Source organism: Elgaria multicarinata, chromosome 2 (genome assembly GCF_023053635.1).
Source record: "Elgaria multicarinata webbii isolate HBS135686 ecotype San Diego chromosome 2, rElgMul1.1.pri, whole genome shotgun sequence".
NCBI classification, from domain to species: domain Eukaryota; kingdom Metazoa; phylum Chordata; class Lepidosauria; order Squamata; family Anguidae; genus Elgaria; species Elgaria multicarinata.
The window spans coordinates 127,097,032-127,112,247 of record NC_086172.1 but is presented as its reverse complement, the minus strand read 5'-3'; the positions used below and the strand labels follow the sequence as shown (position 1 = coordinate 127,112,247).

Here is a 15,216-nt window from a genome sequence, read left to right as displayed (position 1 = left end):
AACTATGAGGTTAAATGCATCCAGAGAACCAGCTAGTCCGTTGTGGGATATATTATATTCTGGATAAATTAAGGTAGTTGGAGGAGCACAACCTACCACTTGTACAATATATCACCAATTTGAAAATAAGTAAACTGGTCCAGTTTTGAACACAATTCCAGATACTGGTTTAACTTTTCAAGTCCTACATTTTAGGTTTGGGAGCTCAGGCTTTCTCTCACAATGAACCTGCCCTAATATTAAGATTTTCCTCTGATGCCATTAGGTGTCGCTGTAGGAGGTAAAGTATCAGGGCTATGGCCCCTTTTCTTCTAAAAGTCCAGATCTGGAATTCTCTCCCAAGGGAGGCTTGCAGGTCACTGAATTGGGGGTCCTTTTGTTTGCCCAGGCTTTTTACAACTTTAAGGTCATTGATCTGTTATTTTTAATCTCTCTTGTTGTGATTTACATGCTGCCATTTTGCAGCTTTATTTTTATTTATTGCCTTATTAGTCTTGATTGTTATTGCATTCTGAATGTTTCTTGTGAACCACTCTGGGAGTCCCTTTTGAGATTGAAGAGCAACATATTAATATTTCAAAATAAATAAATAAATAAAATAGATTAATCACACAACCCATAACATAATGTAATAATGAAACCCTGAGCATGAAGGTTATGAATCATTGACTCTGCAGCTCTTCTTGAATCAGTACTTTTTTACTCCCACTTCCTTCTGAATATGAATCAATATCCTGTTGTCCATTCTGTTCTCCAAACAAGCAGCAGACTATTTCAAGGTCTTTATTTTTGTTAGATTTCTATGCAGTACTGGTGTTGGAGGAAATCCTTAAAGAATTTTTCCATTAGATAACTATTACAGGGGAAACAAGATTAGTTCCCCTTTTTTTAATGGTTGTCCCTGGTAGATCACTATTCATTTTCATCCCTTTGGGGGAAATATGCCTGGATGTGTCGCTTTAGATGGAATAAGCACAGCATTTAACAACGTTAAGTTTGTTTTTTAACGGACCCCAGAACTGTTGTTTTTAAATGGATACTGTTGTTTTTATACTGTTGTTCTTACGTTTTAAATTTTGTACACTTTTGTTTACTGTTTTTAACTTTTGTAAACCGCCCAGAGAGCTTCGGCTATGGGGCGGTATATAAATGTAACAAATAAATAAATAAATATATGGATGCCTTTGAAAATAAATAGATAAATGTTAGCATGCACATATAGACAGTAGCTGTTCTTCTGGCTCCCATATCTTCTTCTGATCAAGCGAGTAAATTGCAAAATAGACTTGAGTTGCAGTGAGTCCCTAATAAATACAACCAGGTCAAGGGGATAGTATGGGGCAGAGAGAGAGAGAGGATGAGTTCGGACGACACGCTAATCACCTGGAGGGGGTAATTGGAACAAAATAGGAAACAACCACTGATTAGTGTGTCGTCTGAACTCAAAGAGAGAGAGAGAGAGAGGATAGGCAGGACACAGATTGGCAGAGTTTAGAAATCCGACAGGCAAGGGCAGGTCTTTCAGGACCCTGGACAGAGCTCAGGGAGCAGATGTGTTTCAACTGGACCTGTCAACCCCACTCCAGCTCTGTTCCTTATTGAGGAATGCAAGGCCTTAAAGGGGCAGTCCTGTGGCTTGGAGGGGGCATGGCATTCTGTCGCTGGGTGCACTGCCTGCACTGGCAGTCCTGCTCAGTGGATTGCAAGGACCTTGGGAGTGAGGTTAGCAGCCTCTCATTGAAATCAGACTTCGGACCAGCCATCTCTAGAGCAGCCTCCCCAGCCTGGTGCCCTCCAGAAGTTTAAGGTAATGTCTCCCAGCTTTCTTGACCATTGGCCATGCTGGCTAAGACTGATGGGAGCTGACGTTCAAAACATCTGGAAAGCCGTAGATGTCCAGTCTTAGATCAGTCTACAGATCAGAGGATTCCTGGTTGTTGAGCTGAGATGTTATAATGGAACTTGGGAGCAATGCCTCCACAACCAAAAGCACTGGATTTTTGCCCTGCGCATCTGGGTTGCTGCTGGATATTGGGGTGAGGACAAAGATGAAACGTTATTTTAAAATAGTGCTGGTCACCTGCTTCAGAAGCCAGTGCAGAGCAGGCTGCTGCAGACTCAGCAGCTTTCTCCAATGTCCATGCTGGCTGGGAATTATGGGGTTGCAGTCCAACACACTAGGTTGGGAAAGGCTAGTATGCAGGAAACAGAAAAAAGCCTTCATCAATGTGTTATACTGTGTGACAGGGCTGGGCGGAGTGTGTGTGTATTCACAAGCAATGATAGTTAGTGTGAGGACAGCGATGTCTCACAAGCCCCAGGAAATGCTAGAAGGTATTCCTCAGATCTTAATTACCTAATAGTGTGTGAATTCTCAGCAGGGTCTCCCTTGCAGATGTAAAGAGTTGGACAGGCTCCTTTGGGAGGGGAGCTTCCTTGCATAGCAACAATATCATCACTATATCTGGAATAGCAAAATGATAGCTCCCCCGGGTTGAAATGTCTAATAACCATGAAGAGCAAATCATACAAATGCATGACATGTGGTAACCACTGGAAGACATTTCAGCAACAGCTCATTTGGGGTTGTTTGTTTATTTATTACATTTCTATACTGCCCAATAGCCAATGCTCTCTGAGTAGTTCACAAAAATTAAAACCATAAAATACAACTTGCTATCTAAAGCATGTATACTCTACTTTACAGCCAGAAAGACTCCCAGAGTGGCCTCCAGATCAATAAAAACAACTCTGTCCTTGCCCTCACACTTACAATCTAAAAAGTCATGACATTAAAAAAAAGAGGGTTGGGGAAGGGAAAGGAATGAATGTTTGTTCATTTTGGTCATAGACCAGCACAACAGAAAACATCATCACAATAATATTAAAAAACCCAATATACAATAAAATACATACATAAAATCCATAAAATGCGGCAGTCTCAGCCTAAGTCTAAGGTGCAATAAAATTCTTCAACATCAATTTCCGTCGGCTTATGGCAGCCGCATAAAATCTGGCCACTTTTAGAGTAACCTGAGGATTCTGATCAGATAGAAGATGTTTTATGTAATATTCATCTGATCTACCGGGAGTTCGCTGCAAGATAGAGGTTATAAATGTTTGGCGTAAATCTTGATAAAAGGAACAATACAGCAGAACATGGCCTACTGTTTCCACTTTACCCATTTCACAAGGACATTCCCGTTCTTGGTAGGGTACATTTCCAAACCTTCCATCCAAAAGGGCTGAAGGTAGAACGTTAAACCTGGCCAGAGTGAAAGCTTTCCTGAATTTAGGAATATTCAAGTCCACCAGATATTTTGCATAAGCAAATATCCTCCCATTATCTCTAAATTCAGGATACCTTGAAGCCAAACTCAAATGATTTTGCAATTCCATATCCCAAATACGTTGTTGAATTGTCATTTTAGCTTTTTCATAACCAAGAGCAACTAGGGCATTTGGCGAGAAGCCTAGAACTCTCAGTTTTTCATATAGCGTAGTTTTCCATTTTGTCTGGAATGTATCAATTAATGTCAGTGGGGCCAGGCCCACTGGGGAGAAAATCAGCTTCAGCCAGTAATGAATCCTAAGGATCCATATACGGGCCTCAATAGAAATTTGCCCTGTTTCTAAACGGACAATTACATTTGGAACACAACTTGGGACTCCCAAAACTGAACGCATAAACTTAGTCTGAGTGACTTCAAAGGGGGCAAAACTTTTGTATGCACACAACTGTGATCCATATAACATCTGGGAGATAGCCTTCGCCTTGAAAACTTGAATGGCTGAGGGAATATACTGGCCTCCTTTCGTATAGAAAAAGTAGAGGAGAGCCTTGATGCTTCTCTGTGCATTCTCAATTGCATTTTTAGTTTGCAAACTCCATAAGCCAGAAGAATGAAATGTTATACCCAAGTATCTAAAGGATGAAACTTGTTCAATGGGATGGTTGTTAATCTGCCATTTATGCTTTAACCTTCTTCTGGGAAAAAAACATAACCTTAGATTTAAGATGGTTAATCAACAGTAATTCATTTTTACAATAGAGATCTAACGCTTTTAAGACGTCTTAGTCCTACACTTGTTAAGGAAAGCAGCACAGCATCGTCGGCATACAGAAGTACTGACAAGGGCTTATTTGCCAATTTTGGGGGATGGGAACATACTTCCCTCACACTTTTAACTAATGAATTGATATAGAAATTAAATAGAGGAGGTGCAAGTATACAGCCTTGCTTTACTCCATTAAAAGTTGGGATTTGATCAGTTAGGTGTCCCACCCGATCGCAACTTATCCGAAGATAAGTGTTCTCATATAAGCAGCGTATGAAAGTTAAGAGACGTCTATCAATATTTGTATCCGCAAATTTTTCCCATAACCTCTCTCTTGAAATTAGGTCAAAGGCTGATTTGAAATCAATAAAGGCTGCATAGAGAGCTCCTCTAGCTTTTGATACATATTTTTCAACCAGGTGTTGGAGAACCAAGCCTTGGTCAACAGTAGATTGCCCAGACCTAAATCCTGCCTGTTCGTCTTCTAGAATATTTTCTTGATCCAGCCACATAACTAGCTTTTCATGAAGATGGCTGGCATACAATTTACTAATTATACTTAAAAGGCTGATAGGTCTGTAATTTGCAAGGTCCGATCTTTTCCCTTTTTTGTATATTGCCCACCACTCTTTATTGGCTTTAAGCAGTTCTGGAGGGATGTTGTCTCCACCTGGTGCTTTACCCTGTTTAAGTTTCAGGATAAGGTTATTTATTTCAGAAACAGATACAGGGGGCCACTCAGGAGCACTATTAATTAAAGCTCTTGGAAACTGTTTGGAAACTTGCCCACTTGCATACATAGTATAGAAATGGGATTCCCAAACTTTAGCAGGGATAAGATACTCCGATCTAGCTGTTATATTTGGCCAACCCCTCGAAATAACTTTCCAAAAGGTGGCTGAACCTCGATGCGTCTATTAAACACTGCCATGCTTCCTTTTGGGCTTGCTTCTTTTTCTCTTTAATCAGAGCTTTATATCTCCTTTTGTGCTCAAACCATTCTTTAGGAAGTACTGGAAGATTCTGTTCCCTGTACTGCCTGTATTTTTTAACTAAGAGGTGTTTTAAAGCAATGCAGTCTTGGTCAAACCACCTTTTAGATTTATTGGACAAGGAGAGTTGTTGTTTACTCTTTTTATGCTTCAAGCAATTTTGAAGGGAGGAGATCAATATTTGGTATAATGATACTGCTTTTTCGGGGGATACTGCATTTAGTAGAACATCTCTAAGGTGGAGAATGCAATCCGAGTATAACATCTCAGATGTTGCTTTGTCTAGTTTGGCAGACCACCTAATCCATGAGGATCACATTTCTGCCTCTGCAATCATTGGAAAACTGTGATCAGTGTGCACATTAAGGTTTCTCAGGTTTAGGGATAGCATTAAGGGTAGATGGTCACTCTCAACACGGTTACCCACCTTAAGCCCAGTCACTTTATTTAACAAATTATAAGAGACTATGATATAATCAATTGTTGATGCACCCAAACTTGACAGGAAGGTAAATTCCCCGTTCATATCACCCTTTACACCGCCATTCAAAATGACTAAATCAAGTCTATTTATCATTTTCATAAGGCATAAGCCGGTGTAATTGCAACCCTTATCCTTAGATTGCCTATCAGGCAGGGGGTGGGCCTCCTCTGTTGCAGGTTGGTGTTCATGGAAATGGGCATACAAGGCAGCATCATTCGGACCAGTTCGAGCATTAAGATCACCCGCCAAGATCACCGAGGCTTCAGGATACAAATTTGTCACCTTATTGATATACTCCTCCAACTTTAACCAATCTTCTTTAACCAATTGCTTTCCCCTATGTGATGGCATATATACACTATTTACTAGTAAATTAAATGAATTACACTTTAGAATCAACGCGGTGGCCAAATAAGTCAGGGGCTCCAATCTAGATAGGGAGGCCCTGATGCTTGTAGCTATTACCCAGTAATAGCTGGGTAATACCCAGTCCTCCTTTGGGCCACCCACCTTTGTTACTAGGAGTTGCATCTAAAGAGTAGGAGGCAAAGCCATTTATAGATAGATCCTCTCTGGCCCATGTCTCTTGAAGAAGTAAAATCTCATTTTTTTAATGAATTCTATAAAGGGGGGATCTACCACTTTACTTAGCCAACCTGCAATATTCCAGGAAAGAAGACTTATTTGTGATACGTTACGGTGGCACTTTTTTTTTGTCAAACTGATGCAGACCCCCCTTGCGGGAAGCTCTGAGTTGTTTGTTTATTTATTTATTTATTTATTTATTTTATTACATTTCTATACCGCCCAATAGCTGGAGCTCTCTGGGCGGTTCACAAAAGTTGTTATAGTCACTCTGGGACAAGTAGATGAAGTTACTCCCCCTATAAGTGACTGATGCTCCTTTGCAATTTCCTCAGCCCCTGATGATGGCCTCAAGTCCTCCTCCAGCTCTTCAATCAATTCCATCTGTGTCATGATCTTGCTAACGTTAGTTTTCACTGGTCCCATCACCTTTATGAGGGCGTATACAGGTTCAGCAGGCCTTTCTGGAGATCCTAGTTCCTCTTCTTCCAAATATCGCATATCAGCCCATATTGGAGATTTCAGTCTGATGGCACTTGCAGTGATCTCTTTGGCCACTGGGTCACGTTGCACAAGTTTATTATCCTGGCGAGTAGATTCTGCTATACCCAGACCTCTCTGTGAACCTTTCTCCCCTCCATTGGAGCCATTTCCAACTCCCCTCCCACTGGTTTAATCGTTTTCCTGGTGGATTAGGGCACGGTCCTCTATGGACCCGGGTGCTTCTCTCTTAGCCAACGGGCTTGCACATTCTGCTTGCCTGATTATCAAATGTTCTCTCAAAGACGTCAGACGCCTCAGGATATCTTTCTGTGCTTCTAGGTCCAATGCACAGAAAGAGTCCAAAAGAGCTATCTCCTCATTAGTATAGGGTTCATCATCCTTATAGCATCTGTGCCACTGATCCCATGCTGTTTTTTGATCAGCTTGGCCTTTAAGAGTAGGAGCCCTTTCGTGGACCATGTGAATGGGAATTCCACAGGCTGCCACTGGATCTGTGGAGTTATTCAAGTTTTTTGAGTTGTCGGCCTGCTTCTTTCCACAGTATTCTGGGTGTTTTATATTATATCCTCTTGAGTCCAGCAGTGATTCTTGGTTTTCAGGAGACACCCTTATACTGCTATAAATAGGACTTTCATTACTATCTGGGAACTTCTGGGTGTTTATACCTTTATGGCTAAAGAGAGTTCCGTCTGTGGTATCAAAGTTAATTAAATTTGTAGTGACACATGTCTCCTTCTCATAGGTGTTTTTTGGGTATAAAGAACTGGAAGGACCTAAAGCCAGAGGAGGTGTCAGGTTTTCAAAAAATCTTGAGAAAAAAATACCCCTCCCAGCAAAAGCTTCTCTGGTGTCATATACAGTTTTGGCCTTGCCCCCCTCATTGAAGGTAACCACAGCACGAGCATGTGTATAATTATAGTATAAGTATTCCACGTGGACAATATAATTTAAAGTAACCAGCCCTGGGAGAACTGCATCCAAGATTATTGTTAAGTGCTGTTTGCGTTTGTGCTGGGTTAAAAAACCTGCAGGCTAAGGATAATTCACTAATACCAACTTTTGGCGATTCAATATTAAGTTCCAATTGGAGTATTTTACGTTCTTCGTCTGGTGGAGCTTCTTTCTCTGTGGGACTAGTGTCCAAGGATCCTGCATGAGATGGGTTGTAGGGGGGTATCAAATATAATTTCAGATTGGTGTTTGCCAGTATCACCAATAGTTTCCTTGTTCTTGGTTTCCTTAACTTTTGAATCTGCTTTCTGCTTGGGACTTTTGTCAAGCAGTTTAAAAAGTTTCTTATATTCCATTTTCTTGTATCTTACAGGGTTAGCATTTTTCACATTTTTGGTCTTTTTAAAATTACTGCCCCCTTTCTTCTTAGCCAATCTCCTGCCCACCTTCCTATTTGGCATAGTAGAATTGTTTGTTTGTGCTCCAGTTTTACACATCTTCATTTCTGAAACCACTCCTCCAAGCTCAGGGGCATCTTTTGTGTATACTTCAGCCAGTGTTGTTAGGAGGCTGGAATTTGGCATCGGTTTTTGCTCAGATGTCTTAGTTTCAATTTCACTTGTGTTGCCTTGGATTCCTTCCTTAGATCTGCCTAGTGCAAAAACTGTTAATGTAGTCAGAAGCTCCTTGCATTCTGAGAGAATCTTCTTTATCAGAGATATATCATCTGCCCAGCTCATAAACAGTCTCTTGGTCAGCTCATGTTGGCTGCTAAGCAGATTGGCTACCACATGGGGATCTTTGTCGTCAGAGAAAATAGAGTGAATGTTTCGATATGGGGGTAGAGAATCGAAGTTCTTGCCCGAAAATGCATCCGGGCAGGTCGGTATGACAGGACTTTTTGAGCTGCCTTGTGGAGTTTCAGATGAGCAAATCGGACGTCCAGTCTCTGCAAGGGGGACCCCCACAGATGCGAATTCTGCAGCTAAACTGCATCTGCGTTCCTCTGGGTTTTCCCAATCCATGACCCTCATTATACTCTGAGGTCCCAGGGACCAGTCTAGAACCTCCTTATCAGGAGTCTTTGTCTTGGGTGTTAGATTGAGAAGTTCCTCAGAGTTGATGGGAAAAAAGTTAGTGATTTTTAATTGTTTTTGGGCCTTGGTATAGGAGATCACATCTTCAGTGACTGGAACCAGACCTAGTTGTTTATATTCGCCCCTGGTGAGGACCATTGTGCTCTTTATGATGTTACACACTATTAACCAGGAAGCAGGAATAAGCCCAGCGAGACACAGGAAGTGGTATCCAATAATCAATGGCCAATGTCTTTCTGGTAATTCCTTTTGCTGTTACATCTGAATGGCCGTGGTTCTTTTGATTCCTGGTTCCCTTAGTTCTTGTTTGGTTGTTCCCCCTCCTCCGAACACCCTGAGAGGTTTGATATGTGGGGGAGCTTCTCTAGCGACATCCAAAGAACACTGAATCTCCAGGTGCCTGAGTATTGTGGATTGTTACTTCAACTGTCCGTAGACCTCTAGGTAGCGGCTTCTTGCCCACGGTGGAGAGCCTCAGGCCGAGAGCCCTTGTGCTCTCGCCCTTCGGCTCGCGCCTACAGGATGTTGAAGGCTTTAGTACCTGGGGAAAGAGCACAGGTTGCTTGCAGCTGCTGGGGAGGGAGAGCAACAGCAAACACTCACAGGACTCCTCCAATGCAAACCCAACCCTCTCCTGGCCAAGGGAAAGGAAAACAAGAATGGTTGGGAGGGTGCTGTTGCACATTTCCTGCCTTGTTGGTCCCTGGCCAATGGCTGGTCGGCCACTGTGTAGACTGAGTGCTGGACTAGATGGACCCTTGGTCACACCCAGCAGGGCTCTTCTTATGTTCTTAAGAAAACTGAAGAACCAGTTCTTAATGTAATATGGTTCTTCCTTCAACCAACTGTAATGGAAATGGGCTGCTCACATCCATCTCTAAAGGAAACAGATTAGAGGCCAGGATGTCCAGGTCAAATCATGTGGCTTCTAAACTGGCTTGTGCTTCAAGACTTCTTTTAAATTGCATTTATTTGTTTTTGGAAATCAAATTCTGGATTGTTACAGAGCGAGGACACAAGTTAACTTCCCTTGTTAGCAGGCAACATAGGCCTTAGCTAGACCTACTGGTCTAGCATGACGGAGGGGTGAAGATCTTGCGATATTTTTATCGCGAGATCTCCCTCTCTGTCTACACGTGGCACGCGACGACCTCAGAGGGAGAGGACGTTGCACCCACCATTTTTTAAAGAGGAAGCAGCACATGAGCGCTCGTGCGCAAAGGTGTTTTATTTTTTAAAAAAATCCCGTTCCCCCCACCCCACCCTGATGGGCGCAGGTCCCAGTTTCTCGTGAGTAACTGCGAGGAGCCGTGACAAACCGTGACAGTGGGCCACACTTTGCGTGGTCTCGGGATCATCCCGAGACTGTGGAAAAAGCGGCCCTAAAGTGTAGGGCCATATCCCGGGGCAAGGGAGGAATCATCCCTCCCTGATCCCGGGATCCCCTGTGCGTCATTTATTTATTTATTACATTTTTATACCGCCCAATAGCCGAAGCTCTCCCATGTGAATGCACAGGGATCATCCCGGAGATCGCCCCATGATAAAGCCCCATCTAGCTATGGCCATAGTTTGGATGAGGACTAGTAGCTCAATCCAGCCAATTTGGGGGCACTGTTGTGTCAATGCTTCTTGGGAGTGGGGTTCAGCCTGTTCCAGATGAGCATGTTCTCAGTTTTGGAACACTGTTATATCTGGCCCCTATTTCAGATGGTTCAGAATGATCCATGACACAAAGCAGCTTGCCTCAGTTTAGGATGGTGCACCGGTTGCAGCCCTTTTAAGACAGCAAGATCTTAGCCACAATTATGTATGTTCCGGTGACCGCCAAGTTAGACTACTAGAATATAGGGCTGCCTTTGACTGATTCAAAACATGGCTGCTAGAATGTGAATTATAATATGTTGGTTTGAACATACTTTTCCAATACTAAAAGATCAACATGAGCTACTAGTTTGTTTCTGAGCGTTATTCATGGTGTAATTTTGCCCCTTAAAGCCCTAGAGGGCTTGGAACCAGTGTATGTAAAGGACTGCCTTCTTCAATACAAACGTACCTGATCATTAAGATGAGCTTCAGAGGCTTTTTTCTGGGTGCCCCTCCTGACACTGCTGAAAGGAATGTTTCCATCTTTGGAACATCCCCCAGTGCGGTGTTTCATCTTTGGAACATCCTCCACAAATAGATTTATGAGGTGCAGACATAAATCTAGGCACTAAGTCAAGAACTTGTTATCCACCATGGCTTTAAACTGATTTATGCTCCTGTTGTATTCCAATTTTATTAACTTGACTGCTTTGCTGATCCCATTTCTGCTTGTGTTTGTATTAGGATTTTGTTGTTGTCTTGTTTTAGTATTTTAATTTGTGTTTATATAACTTTGAAAATGTTTTATTAGGAAAGTGTCTCAAGGTTTTTAAAAACACAATCAAACAAAACATCACTCATTTGCTCAGCATGTGGAGCTACTTGCTGTGCAGGCAACTTGGTTGAACTTGTTCTCTGCCTTTTCGTGGTCTAGGTTAGGAGGAATTCTGGCTCTTTTCTGCCTAAGATACAGGGAATAATTCTTACTGGTGCTACCCTACAAGGACTTTCAGACAGACCCTGGAATGAGGCCAATACGGCCCAAGTACTTCAGCTCTTCTCGTTGCTAGAGCAACTATGTTCATCTGTCTACAGTATTCAAGAATAAGACTGTTTTTCTCAGGCCGGCTGCCAAGGCAAGGCTTGCATGAAGAAGAGCAGGGCTTTCCTTTGATAGACAATACGTCAGAAAGAATCTCAGTGATAGAGGCAAACTGAAGTGGTTGGTGGCACCATCCCAACACTCCTTAAAATTAGAAAATCCCATTACTGAGAGAAGAGGATACCAATTATTTGCCTCATTACCCAAAGGGGTGTGAATAGTTGTTACCACGACTGTGGAAATGGCTTGGACAGAAGCATATGAATTCACAGAGATTTCTCGCAGTCCACAGGGATGCTGGACCTTGGCTTATTCCTCAGGAAAAAAATGTAGGAAGAAAAGCATAAGGATTTGTGGAATACATCTCTCAGTCCTCTTGGCCAAGGAAGAGCAACATGGTAAACTTTAGGAACATGTGGAAAGGGGGAAGTTCCCATAGCTGTATGGTAGTACACATACTTTGAATGGATACAATACCAGGGCCAGATCTACACCAAGCAGGATATAGCACTATGAAAGTGGTATGAAAGCCATATATAAGAGGCAGGAGCCACACTACTACTTTATAGCGGTATTGAAGTGCTCTGACAACTGTTGGGGCCCACGACACTTACTGTATTCCACTTTCATAGTGCTATATCCTGCTTGGTGTAGATCTGGCCCAGGTCTACAGCCAAGCCGGGCTGTAGCAGGGCTGGGAACAACCTTGGCCTGAGGCCCTGAAGAGCTGCTCCCAGCCACTGCAGGCAGTACAGGGTTAGATAATCAATGGTGTGAACTGTGATGTAGTGGTGAAGTTTGAAGTGCAAACACTCATCATGACAATCCCCATACCCAAGGACAGTCCAAAAATTCAGGCTGTGGTGTTGATCCATAGCTGTGTTCATCTCCAACAGGACCGGTCTTTTGTAAAGCTAATGGGTTTTGGTGGCACAGTCAACACCAAGCCACTTCAAAATACTTTCCATTACAACAGGGAACAATATATTGCTTCTGGGAAATCCATTTCTCCCCCACCTACTATGAGGATTTCAGCTAAGCCCAGAGGGATCAGGAAAGCCTGACGGGGTGGCAGAGAACACCAGCATCCCTGCTAATAAAAAAGTGCCAGTGCTGCATCCCAGAGAGCCCTGGTTCTACTCCACCACTAAGTGTGACTCAGAACAAGGCAACTTCCTATGTCCACTTCATATATGTTTATGTAAAAACACATTTACCTGCCTATGCACAGAGTGGAATATAAGAATACAGCAGCAAGCATTGGACATTATTAGTCTCAAATTATTAGTCTCAAACCCTCTTCAGCCCCAAATTCAGCAAGATCTAAGAGCACAGAAAGAAAGACCTTGAACTCCATTGAACAGCCTGCCATATAAATACAAAATACCATTTCTTCACCAGCAATATACATTATTTATTTACGCCATTTTACAGCATATATTATATAACCTTTGAAAACAGATACTATAATAATAAAGCAGTTAATAACAGCAGCATACATAGCGTAGAAAGAACATATACGGTATACATCAAAAGCCTAGCGGGATTTAAAAAGAAAAAAGCTTTCGCTCTCCCCTCCCCTTTTTTTAAAAAAACCTCAAGTGTACCAGATTGACCAGATTGTGCATAGGGCACAATGTTTGAGACAGAAAAGAGTACTACAACTCTCAGCAGCCCCCAGCTTGTCATAAGGATGCCCATCATTGGGAAATCTGCCTCTCTCTCTCTCTTTTTTTGGCTTGATGGAGTTCATGGATGACTCACTTTGTGTCCCTGACTCAAGCTGTTGGCTGTTCCCTGAACTCCAGAAACATTTTTGTGTATTTTGAAGGGGAAGGTTTCTATTTGCACAATTGCTCAGAAACTAGCGCAAATTGCAGAACCTCCCCCAAGTGCGCAAAATTCCCTGAAAATCCCCAAACTGGCCTGACTTGCTGCAGATTAAATTGGGTGTCGCACTTCGCAGCATGAACCAAAATGAAGTCCGGGGTGGGGGTGGGGAGCCTAGGGAAAATCATCGAATTCCACCTCCCCAATGGATTTTTCTGACATTCTTAGCCATCCATGTCTGGCTAGGGGATGCTGGGAGTTTTAGTACTTTTTCTGTCTAAACATGATTGCGCCTTGACTGTATTAGGCTTCCCATACCAAGGACAAGGTGACCATCTATAGACAAAACACCCAACTCTCCCAACAGGCCATCTTCATGCAGTAAAAGCTTTTTCTATTCGCATCAAGGGATTTTCTCTATGCTGAAGTCAGAGAAAGTCTTTTACAAAAGCTCTGCAATACTCATGCAAAGGCCCATGATTGACAGCCTCTCCAAAATTATATTTTGCGTCATGCACCTTTCCAAAAATGGCAGCTAAATGGTAAGAAATGTCCAGGCTTATCATAACTTCACTGAGATGGAGTTTCATTTGAATTCACTTGGAAATCCTCTACAGCCAATCATACAAATCAGGAGCAAGGAGAAAGAAGGTGGTGGAGAGAAACTGACTCCACAAAGCTTCTTATACCAGAGAGCAGCCTCAAAGCTCTAATTCCTTCTCTTTTCAAGACAAGGCCTCTCATATTGTGTTGTGCTTGTGGCTGTGAAGCCTCATCATGGACAGCGCACATGACAGTAAAGACAACAAGAAGGAGGTGGAGAGAGAGAGAGAGAGAGAGAGAGAGAGAGAGAGAGAGAATGCCATTTGCAGCCGTACAGAGTTTTAAAGCCCTAAACAAGGGGGTGCAGGACTCAGGCCTGGGGTCGAAATGGGAATATCACCTTTTAAGACCCTCCTCTGGTCAGTGTCACTACAAGTCCCCACCAATGCTGGGGCTTGAGGAGTATCTCATCCCCCACCCACTCCAGTCACCTGCAACAGCCCTCCCATGGTTAGGCAAGCCAAATGTGGGGTAAGGCATCAGTATCTACAGTGTTTAATAAATAAATGAATAAAAACAATGTCCTTTATGACTGAGTATTCAATAAATGTTCACCTTGGGGAGAAAATCCCTGGGTGCAGACTCTAATGAAATGTGCTGCGCACGCCTATGTGATGAAGAGACATAGGCCTTAGCTAGACCTACGGTTTATCCTGGGATCGTCCCTGTTCATGTAAATGACACACAGGGGATCCCGGGAGCAGGCAGGGATGACCCCGGGATGATCCTGGGATAAACCTTAGGTCTAGCTAAGGCCATAGAAAAGTGGAGAGAGGGAGGGATTTTCCCACAGTCCACTGGGAGGGAGAGGTCTCTGTTTCACAATGGAGCTGACTATAGATTTCTACTTCTTATTTATAGCAGACTTCAATTATTATTTTCTTATAGCAATTGTCATGAGTAAGGGCGTAAAGCCTGAGGTTACTATTTATATCTACATTTGTTACCATCCAATTTAAAATGTTTCATTAAACATGGAACAACGGAGCTGAGAAACTGAGCACTGCTCCGAGTTTCTATTGTCCTTTGATTTGTGCTTTGTTTACAAAATATTTCTCAGAAGGAACCCATTTTAATTTGGTGTTTTCCTCGGCACAAAATTGTTTAATTCAACATCTGCACTACTATATCTCCAGCACTCCATGTATAAGGTCAAAGACCATTCTTCTTCATGGATTTTCCAAAAGAAAATCAGATGCAGATTTAAGATACATATATCCCCTATACATGCAGAAATTTTCCTAAATAAAAAAACAATGACAGCCCAGAAGACAAAACTGCATTTAATAAAAATCCAGGTGTTATTTCTACCCTATGGCCATAATGCAACCCAGTGATTTTAATGGGCTTAAATGTGCCAAATACTAGGAGGGTATTAGACACATGATGATGCATATGGTGACGCATTGGTGACGCAAGCCC

General features: G+C 42.5%; 1 protein-coding gene across 1 annotated transcript in view; it reads right to left on the bottom strand.

Annotated features, from left to right (window-relative positions):
• The window catches only part of RGS6 (regulator of G protein signaling 6), a gene marked incomplete at its 3' end in the record, with an annotated part of 266,689 nt that overhangs the window by 153,812 nt on the left and 97,661 nt on the right, over window positions 1-15,216 (bottom strand). The gene's annotated exons all lie outside the window — the stretch shown is intronic.